Here is an 11347-nt window from a genome sequence, read left to right on the forward strand (position 1 = left end):
GTCCTTGCCAGGACAGGAGTCCTTCTTCTTTCTGTTGGGCCCTGCTATCAGCACATATGGTGAGAACTCCCCCTTCTAGTCTCCAAGCTCTATTTAACTGAGGTTTCTGTTTATTAATTTTTTACATTTCTCTCTTTTGATCAATATCTTTCTCTGAAAGCATCACTGATTGAGTCTGTTTTTCTAGTTTCAGTGGCTTTTTATCCCTCAGTATCAAGAAGGATTTTTTCTGGGGGTAGTGTCTCATGTCAGAGAGAAAGTACACAGATTGGAAACCTATTCAAGTAACAAGGAGGGGTAAGAGGGAGAACTCTCAGGTGCTCTTTTTCTAAAGTTCATATGTTATCAAGATCATAGAAAAATTTTTTTTGAGATCTGAAGCATTATATCATCAAAGGTTTGACAACAAACTTCCAACAGGCCTGGTCATCTTGGGAAAGCTATCTCATCAGAGGTCATCTGCCTCAATTTGGGGAAATCTTTACTTTCAGGTCACCAGATGATGTGCAGGTCCAGTCAGGATCCAGTGCTTTCTTTAGATGTGTATGTGAATTCAAGAATTCCTTGGGGTTTGGTGGCACAAGGGTTTGGTTAGCAGTACTTGATAGGGGCCTTTCCAGTGATGCTGTAGAGAGTTCTCCTGAAAGTGTCTTTTCCAGTAGACAAAAATCTCTAGTTTGCAAGGTGTGATGCTTAAGGTCTTTATCTCCTGAGGGTGCACTATGAAAAGATTGCCCTATTAAAGCATGGTTATTTTTAATAGAAGCAATTAGGCCTTTATCGTATTGAAGTATCTCTGTTTTTATCAGCTTTGGATCAAAAGAAGTAGGAGCCAAGTGCATCTGGCGTCCTATGACTATCTCAAAGAATGAGAGTTTGAGTTCCAAAAGGGGTGGATCTGAGATTTAGAAGGACCAGTGGCAATGCTTTTGGCCAAGGTATTTGGAGGGCCTCTACAAATTTTGCCAACTGAGTCTTAATAATATTGTTAGTGTATTGACTAGACTAAAGGATTGAGGATGGTAAGTACAGTGAAAGTGTTGTAAAACTAGCTGAACAGCACAGACTTCTTGAAGCACCTGGCCTGTGAAATGGGTTACTTGATTACTATGAAGTTTGAGAGGAGTTCCCCAGGTAGGGATAATCTTTTCCAAAAGGACTTTAGTCACATAAGAGGCGTAGGCTGTCTGCAAGGGAAGCCTTCAGTCCAGTGTGAAAAAGTACAGACCGTGACTAAAACATATTTATATCCAAGAGACAAAGGAAGTTGTATGAATTCCATTTGGCAGACCTTGAATGGTCCATTTGGCAGTTTAAAATGTCCAGGAGCAGTATGAACAGGCTTCCCTGGGTTGTATTTTGACAAGTGGGACAAGTGAGGTAAGCACTTTTTGCAAATTTGTTAATGTTTCCCCAGCAATATTGATTCATGAAAGCTATCATTTTGTCAGTAGATCAATGGTTTAATGCATGTACAGTGGTGAGGAGTGGGAATTTTAGAGTCTCCAGTAGGACTGGATTGTTATTTGGTACAAACCAGAGCTTTCTCTTTTGATCAAACCAACAGTTGTTGAATTTCCAATCTTGTTTTTCCTTTTTTTAAGGCCAAATGTTGGGCTTTTACAGCCAGTTTTTCTAAATTATCCTTTGGTGAACTAATCTCTTTGGACGATGACAGAGGTTTGGCTGCTGTTGGTCCCTTTAAGGGCAGCATTCCTTGCAGAAATATCAGAGGTGATTTCCCTTAGCTTCCAGAGAGTCAGGTTTAGAATGCCCCAGAATCTTAATAATAGCTAAAGCAGCAGGTAAAGTGTTACATTCAGTAATTCCCGAACATAGGACCATTTAAAATTTTATTTCTGCTGGAAGTAAGGAAGCCGCATTGCTTCCACAATATTCCAAAGTCATGAGCTACTCTGAAAGCATATCTAGTATCAGTATAAATATTGGCAGTTTTGTCCTTGGCTAAAGCACAAGCCTGTGTAAGAGTGTATAATTCAGTATGTTGGGCTAAAGTAGCCATAGTTAAAGATGCTACCTCAACAACATCAAAAGGAGTTGCAATAGCATACCCAGCACAATATTTGCCATTGTCACCTTTTTTTTTTTTTGTTTGTTTGGCTGCACTGCACAGCATGTGGGATCTTACTTCCCTGACCAGGGATCAAACCCATGCCCCCTGCAGTGGAAGTGCGGAGTCCTAAACACTGGACCATCAGGGAATTCCCCATTGTCACCTTTCAAATAAGAACCATCAGTGAACCATGAGAAGTCAATGTTACCCAGTGGAATTTCCTGTAGATCATTACAGGAGGTGGTTCATCAGTGTTATGCACTTGTGAGGTACTTGATTAGCGACAAGAGGAGAAGAGTAGCCGGGTTAAGGTTAACACCAGGTAAAAGAGTTATGTGAGGAGCAGTTAACAAAAGGACTTCGTAGGAGGTGAGGTGGCTGACAGAAATGTTGAGTATGATGAGAATTCTCCTTTAAGGCCTTGAAGGCTATGTTGTCCAATTCTTCCCATTAAGTTGGGTTGGATTGTTACTGTTAAGTAAAACATACAGAGAGTTGGCCATAAGAGAGAAATTTGGAATCCAATTTCATCAATAACCAACTAGCCCAAGCAAACCTCACAGTTAGCATTTGGTTTTGGTTTGGGGAAACTTACAACATCATGAAGTCTATTTGGTTCTAGGTATAGCTCTTGTTCTGATATCAGATGCCCTAAATATTTTTTAATTAATTAATTAATTAATTTTTATCTGTGTTGGGTCTTCGTTGCTGCGTGTGGGCTTTCTCTAGTTGCAGCGAGTGGAGGCTACTCTTCGTTGTGGTGCGTAGGCTTCTCATTGCAGTGGCTTCTCTTGTTGCAAAGCACGGGCTCTAGGTGCGTGGGCTTCAGTAGTTGTGGCTTGCGGGCTGTAGAGCGCAGGCTCAGTAGTTGTGGTGCATGGGCTCCACGGCATGTGGGATCTTCCTGGACCAGGGCTTGAACCCGTGTCCCCTGCACTGGCAGGCGGATTCTTAACCACTGCGCCACCAGGGAAGTCCAAGATGCCCTAAATATTGAACCTGGGTTTCAGCAAACTGAAAATTTTCTTTGGGGACCTTATGTACTTTTAAAAAAAGCTTTAGTAAGTGTATGCTGTCTTCCTGTGAGGAGGCTCCGGAAGGAAAGCAAAGAAGCAGATCATCCACATATTGCAACAAAGTAGAACCTCTAGGGAGCTTTATGTCATCTAGGTCAGCCTTCAGGATTTGTGAGAAATAAGGACTCTCAATATAAAACTGAGACATTATTGTTCAGGTGAATTGTTTTTCTTTCCAAGTGAAGGCAAAAGGTATTGGCTAGCTTCATCAACTAGAATACTAAATAATGCATTAATCAGTTACAGTAAACAATTTACTTCCAGTGGGAATGGATGTTAATAACTTATGAGAGTTAGGAACAACAGTGTGTTGAGGGATAACAATGTTGTTTATTTGCTCTGAGGTCGGAGACAAACCCCCATCCTTGGCCCTTAGGTCTTCTCACTGATAAAATGGGAGTATTACAGGTGCTAGTACAAGGGATAATGAGGTCTAACCCTTGTAATCTATTATGGGCTTTATGCCTGGAAGGGCTTTTTTATTTATAGGGTATTGATTAATTCTGGGAAGAAGTTTTGAGGGGGCTATTTGAATCTTGATGGAAGGTGTGCTGTGAATTTTGCCAACATCAATTGGAGATTTTGCCCAAAAGGAAGGTGGTAGCTGATTCAGTAGGAACTAATGATCAGCGTTTCCAGAATCAGCTTTAGTACAGTCAGAGACAGAAAAAAAAAAAATGTCAAAGAGTTATTCAATTCATGTGTTGGTTACTTTAATGGCTACTGTCAATTTCTAGAATTATTTCAATTTTGGGGGAGAAATTCCATCATAATACTTCTCTAATAATAAATAAATGGATGGGCTGGAGGAACTAAGGAGAAAAGGGTGTATATCTCTCAAAGAGCCTAATGAAAAGGGCATACGTTCAGAGAAAGGAACCTCTTAGAGATCCCTACTATTTGAACTGTTTTAGTACTCCAAGCCGGGGGCTGTTCCATAGTGGTGGGGTTGAGCATCAAGTGTGGGGCTCTGGTGTCAATTAGGACTGGAAGAGATTCATCTCCAATCTGGAGAAATGTTTTTCCAACCAATTAAGAGGGAGGATTAGAAAGAGCCCCCCTGTAGCTCCTCGGAGCCCCATCTTTGAAAATAGGGAAGATGTTGGAAAGGCTGGTTGGAGGGCTGAAGGTGCCTAAAGTGCTTAAATTTGTAACAATCTCTTTTCCAATGTCCTGGCTATTTGCAATAATAGCAGAAACTAGGAGGGTTTTGGTTTCATTTCTGAGCCTTCATTTGTTGAAGATTAAGAATTTTGGCAGTCTTCCTTGGAGGTGACTCATCTAGAGTACGAGAGAGCTGGCTTGCCACATTAACTAAATCTGGAGTGGACATAATTTCCCATTCCATCCTGGTCCTTTTTACTAGAAGGGAACGGTCTCAGTTCAGCCCATTAATAGACACAGTTAAAAGCTACTTGGATGGAATCAATATCTGAAGGAAGACCAGAATTTCCTTTAAAAACAGTCTGAAGTTGATTGTAGTAATCATGAACAGGTTTCTCAGATTTGTGTGTAAGCCTGAATTTTATTCCAATCAACAGGCCTTGGAAAGGCTCCAGGAATTGCTTGATGAAGTTGCCTAGCGATTGCCCGAGCCTGATCATGTAAGTTAGGTGGCTGGTCTACCAGTTGTAATTCTAGAGACCTTTCAGGACTTTCCTAATTGGTGGTTTTCATCCAAAGCTGGGTCTGGCCTTCACCAACAAGCATATGAACTAGATGATATAAGTCAGAGAATCCAGGCTGACAAGTTAGAATGGCTATATTAAATTCCCCATCAAATCTGTGAGGAACTTTAATTACTTTGGGAAAATCTTTGACTATGGCTCGCAGTTCATCTTTAGTCCAGAGATTATAAGAAAGTAAGGGTTTAGCTTCTGGAACCTTAGAAGGCTTAATTTTAAAGGGACAGCTTCTGACAAGTTCAGAGGAAAAGGGAGCCGGGAGAGTTTCAGAGAAAAGGGGAAGTATGGTGGGAGAATTACTAAGGGGGAACTGAGGGTATAGAGGAGGCGTAGGCAGCATAGATTGCAGAGAGACAAGATGGTGCCTAAGGGAGAGCCTGAGACAAAGAGGCCAAGGGAGAAGAGCCTGAGGCTTTGGGAACTATTTCATCTTTCTTTAATCGTTTGTTTGCCTCAGTTGATCTCAGAATCTTACTTTGCAGAGAGGCAATTTAGACTCTTGATAATGTTGGAAAGCCTTAAAATATCAATTGAAATAAGCATTCCACTCAGTTCTGGAAATTTTTGAGCTCTTGTAGTCTATTTCAGTTTTAAGGAAATTAAGTTTGGGGATTTCAAAAGTTCCCCATAATGGCCATTGATATTACAAGTTGCCTTTAGTCAGGTCAGTCCATTTAGTTAAAAATGCACATGAGGGGACTTCCCTGGTGGCGCAGTATTTAAGAATCAGCCTGCCAATGCAGGGGACACGGGTTCGACCCCTGGTCCAGGAAGATCCCACATGCCGTGGAGCAACTAAGCCTGTGCCACACAACTACTGAGCCTGCGCTCTAGAGCCCGCGAGCCACAACTACTGAGCCCATGCGCCACAACTACTGAAGCCTGCGGGCCTAGACCCCGTGCCCCGCAACGAGAAGCCACTGCAATGAGAAGCTCGTGCACAACAGCGAAGAGTAGCCCCTGCTCTCCGCAACTAGAGAAAGCCCGCGCAGCAACAAAGACCCAACACAGCCAAAAGGTAAATAAATAATAAATTATTTTTTAAAAATCCCACAGCATTGTAAATCAACTATATTTAAAGAAAAATTATTTTTAAAAAATGCACATGAGGAAGCCATAATACATAAAAACATAAAATTGGCCCGAGTCCCTGTAGGCACCCTCAAAATATTTAGATAACTGGGATCCCATTTCTCAGAGGTTTTTCTCTAGAGTAAAGAACAATTTTCAAACAGCTCCAAGAGCTTACAGCACAAACAGCTCAATTTAAATAGCTTGCAAGCCTGAATACCAGCCAGTCCTAAGGAGATAGCTTGGTCTCGGAGAAGCCAGGAGGAAAGGCTTTTTCAGCCAGTTTCCAGAGAATGGCCCTTTCCAGAGGAATAGGCCAAAGACTGAAAAACCAGCACAGTTTCAGAGAAGCAGCCCCTGTTTCTGAAGGAATCAGCCAAAGGCCTTTTCAGCCAGCTTTGGTTGACAGTCTGACTTCAAAATCAGACCGAAGTGCCAAACACATACAAAACAAGGCTTCAACCAGAAAGATGAAACCTTTAAGTAGATCCCAAATAAACCCTGTGGAGCTTCAAATGCAAAGAGGGCATGAGCTCAGATCCAGGAGAAAGACGTGCCTTGAAACTCCAGGGTCAGCAAGAAAGCAATGAGCTAGAAAGCTCAGTAGGCTAAATTGTGGTTACCACACCTGTTTGCTCACCAGCGCGGAAGCCATGGGAGGATCTTCAATGGTCCCTGTGTGGGCTGCCAAAATTTTGACCTGAAACAAATAGACTGCCAGATATTTCTCCAGCAAAGGTGGGTTTATTCAGGATCAGCAGAGATTTTCAACTTGAGGTCTGTAACCATGGCAAACCACATGCAAGTTCCTGAACGACAAGGGAAGGAGAACCCTTTCATAAAGGTAAAGGAAGTAGGGCGGGTATAGTAAACAAAGAACGCATAGCTTTTCATTGGCTGAGTCCTTGCCAGGATATAAGAGGAGTATTTCTTCTTCCTATTCGGCTTTGCTATAGTCACAGGGCGTGAGAGCTCCCTCTTCTGGTCTCCCAACTCTATTTAACTGAGTTTTCTGTTTATTAATTTTTAAAAAGAGATTTGGCTTTTGCTCCTTTAAGTGTGGCCCTCGGAATAGCAGCCCCCCCCCCATTATCTGGGAGCTTGTTAGAAATGCAGAATCTCAGGCCCCAGCCTAGTCCCATGGAATCAATCTTCTTTTTAGCGAGGTCCCAGGTGATTTGCATGTACCTTAAAGACTGAAAAGCGCTGGTCTGGGTGGAGCCTTCTGTTTACAATTCCTTCTTCATCTCTAGGAGCCCCAACAGTCCCAAGGAGGAGAGGTTGGGAAGCAAAGGGTACATATGAGGTTAAGGTCTTCTAATCAATGGCACCTGTGGACTCTAAAACCTAGGGACAGAGGGCAGGAGGCTGAAACCATTGGCAACCCTTGGGTCAAACACAACTTAGGTGGAGCAGATTTTTATACAGCCCCACCCTCCAATTAGACAAACAGAGGAGGTTCCTATCACTTTTTCTTAAGAAATCCATGTGGAACTTTTCCCCAGGAAGCAAAACAAATTTAGGGCAGTGCTTCTCAACTCTAATGCACAGAAGGACCTTTTTAGAGCTTTGTAGAAATCCAATGCCTGGGCCCTGCCCATGGGATTCTGGTTGAATTGGTTTGAGGTGGGGTGGAGGGCTGAATTAAAAAAAAATTCTCCTGGGGCTTCCCTGGTGGCGCAGTGGTTGAGAATCCGCCTGCCAATGCAGGGGACACGGGTTCGAGCCCTGGTCTGGGAAGATCCCACATGCCGCGGAGCAACGAGGCCCGTGAGCCACAACTACTGAGCCTGCGCGTCTGGAGCCCCTGCTCCACAATGAGAGGCCGCGATAGTGAGAGGCCCGCGCACCGCGATGAAGAGTGGCCCCCGCTTGCCGCAACTAGAGAAAGCCCTCGCACAGAAACGAAGACCCAACACAGCCAAAAATAAATAAATTAATTAATTAATTTTTTTAAAAAAAGACTTCTTTAAAAAAAAAAAATTCTCCTGATATTCTGATGTGCAACTAAAGTTGAACTGCCAACTTAGAGGGTTTCCATTAAGATAGTGGGTTTCCAAATGTGGTGCCCCAAACCGTTGCATGAACATCACCCAGGAACTTGCTACAAAGGCAAATTCTCAGGTCCCACTCTAGACCTACTCAATCATAAACACTGGAGTAGGGCCCAGCAAACAGGGCCTCCAGGTGAGGCTGATATGTTTCAGAACCACATCATAAAGGCAAAAGAAACAGCACGGGATGCAAGCTGAAAGTCCCTTTTGTGGATCTTTCTAGTAAACTACAAGTTCCAAAAAGAACTTAAAGGGCTTAATCCATATTCCTATTTATTTAATGTCATGGCCAGCAAGCTTCATAGGGGATTGAGTCTGACTTGGAAAGCTGTCATAGTGCCTGTTCTTGAAGGGGTTCTGAACAAGTCCCCCAAAAGATGCCACTTTGGCATGAGGATTATTTTGCTTAGAGGTCAGTCAAGACCCAGCAGACTCAGGAAAAGCTCTTTACCTCCCCCTTAACTGCCTAAAAGAAGCAATCATTTCTTCCATTTGTGGGGATGTTACCGAGCAAAGGGCTTGCTTTCTAATGTGCTTGGAAGCCAGTACTATAGCACCAGCTTTTAGGCTCTCAATCTGTCTCCCCCATCCAGTGCTTGGGGTGCAATTTAAGAGGTAGGGGAATTTCAAACTTGGGAGCTGGTTGGCTAGTCCTGAATTAGTCCAGATAAGCTACTTGTGCTGCTGGAAGCCAGATTTTTTTTTTATTAAAGGACTTCTCGCTTCCTAAAGGGCTTCAGTGGCAAGACTGAAGATTCTTGGTTCCAGGGTCATCGTGGAGGCCTGGGTCCCTGCCTTACACACGTGTGGTGCTGTCTCTGTAAAATAACTCAAGGTTTGATTAATCAACCACCTATTTAAAGAGGCAAAACCAGTTTAAGCTGGTGCTGTTTCACTTTGATTACAGGATTAAGAAAGGAATGTTATCTCCTAAATTGTTATCTTGCTGGCATCAGGAGAAAACTGCTCTTTTCGGTCAAGCAGTCATCCCTGAGTCTTCTAAGGAGGTCTGGTTAATGTATAATGTAGATGCACAATGCACACTTAAAGGAGTTTTCCAGAAAGCAGACAAAGAAAACCAGCACTGAGTTAAGCAGTGACTGATAAAGTATAATTTTAAAGTAAAAGATAAATTTGCACAGCAACGAAGACCCAATGCTGCCAAAAATAAAAAAAATTTTTTTAATTAAAATAAAGAAATTAAAATAAATAAAATAAAGCATAAGAACTATCTAAAAGAAAAAAGATAAATTTGTATTAGTCTAATCTTGCCCTAAACATATCTTTAATATGAAAAAGGTAGCTTTTGGTACGAAAATTTAAGGCATTTTTATGACTAAATCAAGCTTTTCTAACTTCTCTGCTCTTATGCCCAAGAAAGATCCTCTGTAAAGCTCCTGGACTTGGATTAGCCTCAGAGAAGCCGTGATTGATTTCAGTTCGGGCAATGTGGAATTTTGCCTGAGCCCTGTGATCCTGGTAAACAGTGAAGGTTAAGAAATCCCCTCACACTTTTGTGTTCCAGAAAACAGCTTACTGCACAGAACCACCCTCCCATATATGACTCAGTTAAGACTCACAGACACCCTCCTTGGTACTTAAGACAAAGCCAGATACAGACTGGCCAAATTCCCATTCTTTGTCTCATTAGCTGAGCTGCTTGTCCCCACTGATCAATCAGAACAAAATGCTTGCTAGCCAGACTTCAGTCAGGCTTCTCTTTCCTCCAGGCCCCTGACCTCTGCTGTCCCCCAAGGCTGAGCAAGCACAGAAAAGTGGAACATGCCCCCTTATCAGCTTCTCCCGGGAATCGGGAGTAGGACCCCAGGGAGATACTTTTCTGTCAGACCCCACTGGTCATTTCGCCTTGCTCGTCCAGCTTTCCCCCCAAAGATTCTGCTTATCTTTGCTTCCTCTTTACCCTATAAAAGAAAAACCATCTTCTGTTTGATTGGAGACACTTGCAGACCCCAGGGTCACGATCTCCGTCTTACAATAGTCCCACTTTCCCTCTTGCATTAATTCTTTTGAATACAAGTCTCTATTTACTAAGTCTGGATTGGTTTTTCTCTGGCAGTTTCCTACCATGCCAGCCATCTTTCAGTTTGTAAACACACCAAGCTCGTGACTACCTTGGGGCCTTTGCATGCTGCTTTCTCATCTGGTACATCCCTTCCCACCTTCTCTGACTGGCTTTACAGCCCTCCTGCCTGTCCTGACCCTGGCCCTGCTCACTGTATACCAGAGCCTAGCGTCATAGCCCTATTCTGCACATTTGATATAAGTGGAATCATATAATATGTGGTCTTTTGTGACTGGCTTCTCTCACTTAGTATATATTTTCAAGGTTCGTCCATGTTGGAGCATCTATCAGTACTTCATTTTATTGCCAAATAATGTTGCATTGTATGGATATACCACATTTTGTTTAATCATTCCCAGTTGATTCCCAATTTGGGTTGTTTCCACTTTGGGGCTATCACATGAATGCTGCCACAAATATCCATGTACAATTTCTGTGTGGACATATGTTTCCATTTTTCATCGGTATTCTATTAGGAAAACCACCAGTTTTCTCCTCCTGAGTAGGGAAAACCCCATTTCTTCCCTAATGTGTCTTTCTTTCCTGTGTCTTCTTTACTACTCACACAAAACACTTAACTTCTGATACTTTTGGTCACCAAATGCGTGAGGTTTCTCCCCACACCAAGCAATTCTCTGAGACACCAGCTGGGTGTCCTACAACTTAATTCTGACACTGTGTACCCAGAGATAGTGTCAGATCCCACAGATTAAGGGCTCAGTCCCACAAGACTGCCCCACCCCACTTCAGATGCCGATCACAAGTAGTAGGTCCCCAGGTTACCCACAACTTCTGTCTGCGTTGTCTACAAATCAGAGGTTCCCATGACCCCCTCCTTGGGTTGGATTAATTTGCTAGAGCCACTCACAGAACTCAGAAAACACTTACTTATATTTACCAGTTTATTAAAGGATATGCTAAAGGATACAGATGAATAGTCAGATGAAGAGATAACATAGGGTGAGGCCTGGGAGGGTCCAGAGGGCAGGAGCTTCTGTTCCTGTGGATTTGGGCTGCATCACCCTCCCAGTATGTGGATGTATTCACCAACTTGGAAACTCTCTGAACTCCATACTATTGGGATTTTATAGAGGATTCCTCACGTAGGTATGATCAATTATTAACTCCATTTCCAGCCCCTCTCCCCTCTCTGGAGGATGGGGGCGCAGGGCTGAAAATTCTAAGCTGCTTATCATGGCTTTTACTTTCCAGTGACCAGCCCTCCTCCAGGAGCCCATTCGGAGTCACCTCATTGAAACTGAAGATGCTCCTAGTGACCTTCTTATTCCTTAGGAAATTACAAG

The sequence above is a fragment of the Eubalaena glacialis genome, chromosome 7, assembly GCF_028564815.1.
Source record: "Eubalaena glacialis isolate mEubGla1 chromosome 7, mEubGla1.1.hap2.+ XY, whole genome shotgun sequence".
Classification (NCBI taxonomy): Eukaryota; Metazoa; Chordata; class Mammalia; order Artiodactyla; family Balaenidae; genus Eubalaena; species Eubalaena glacialis.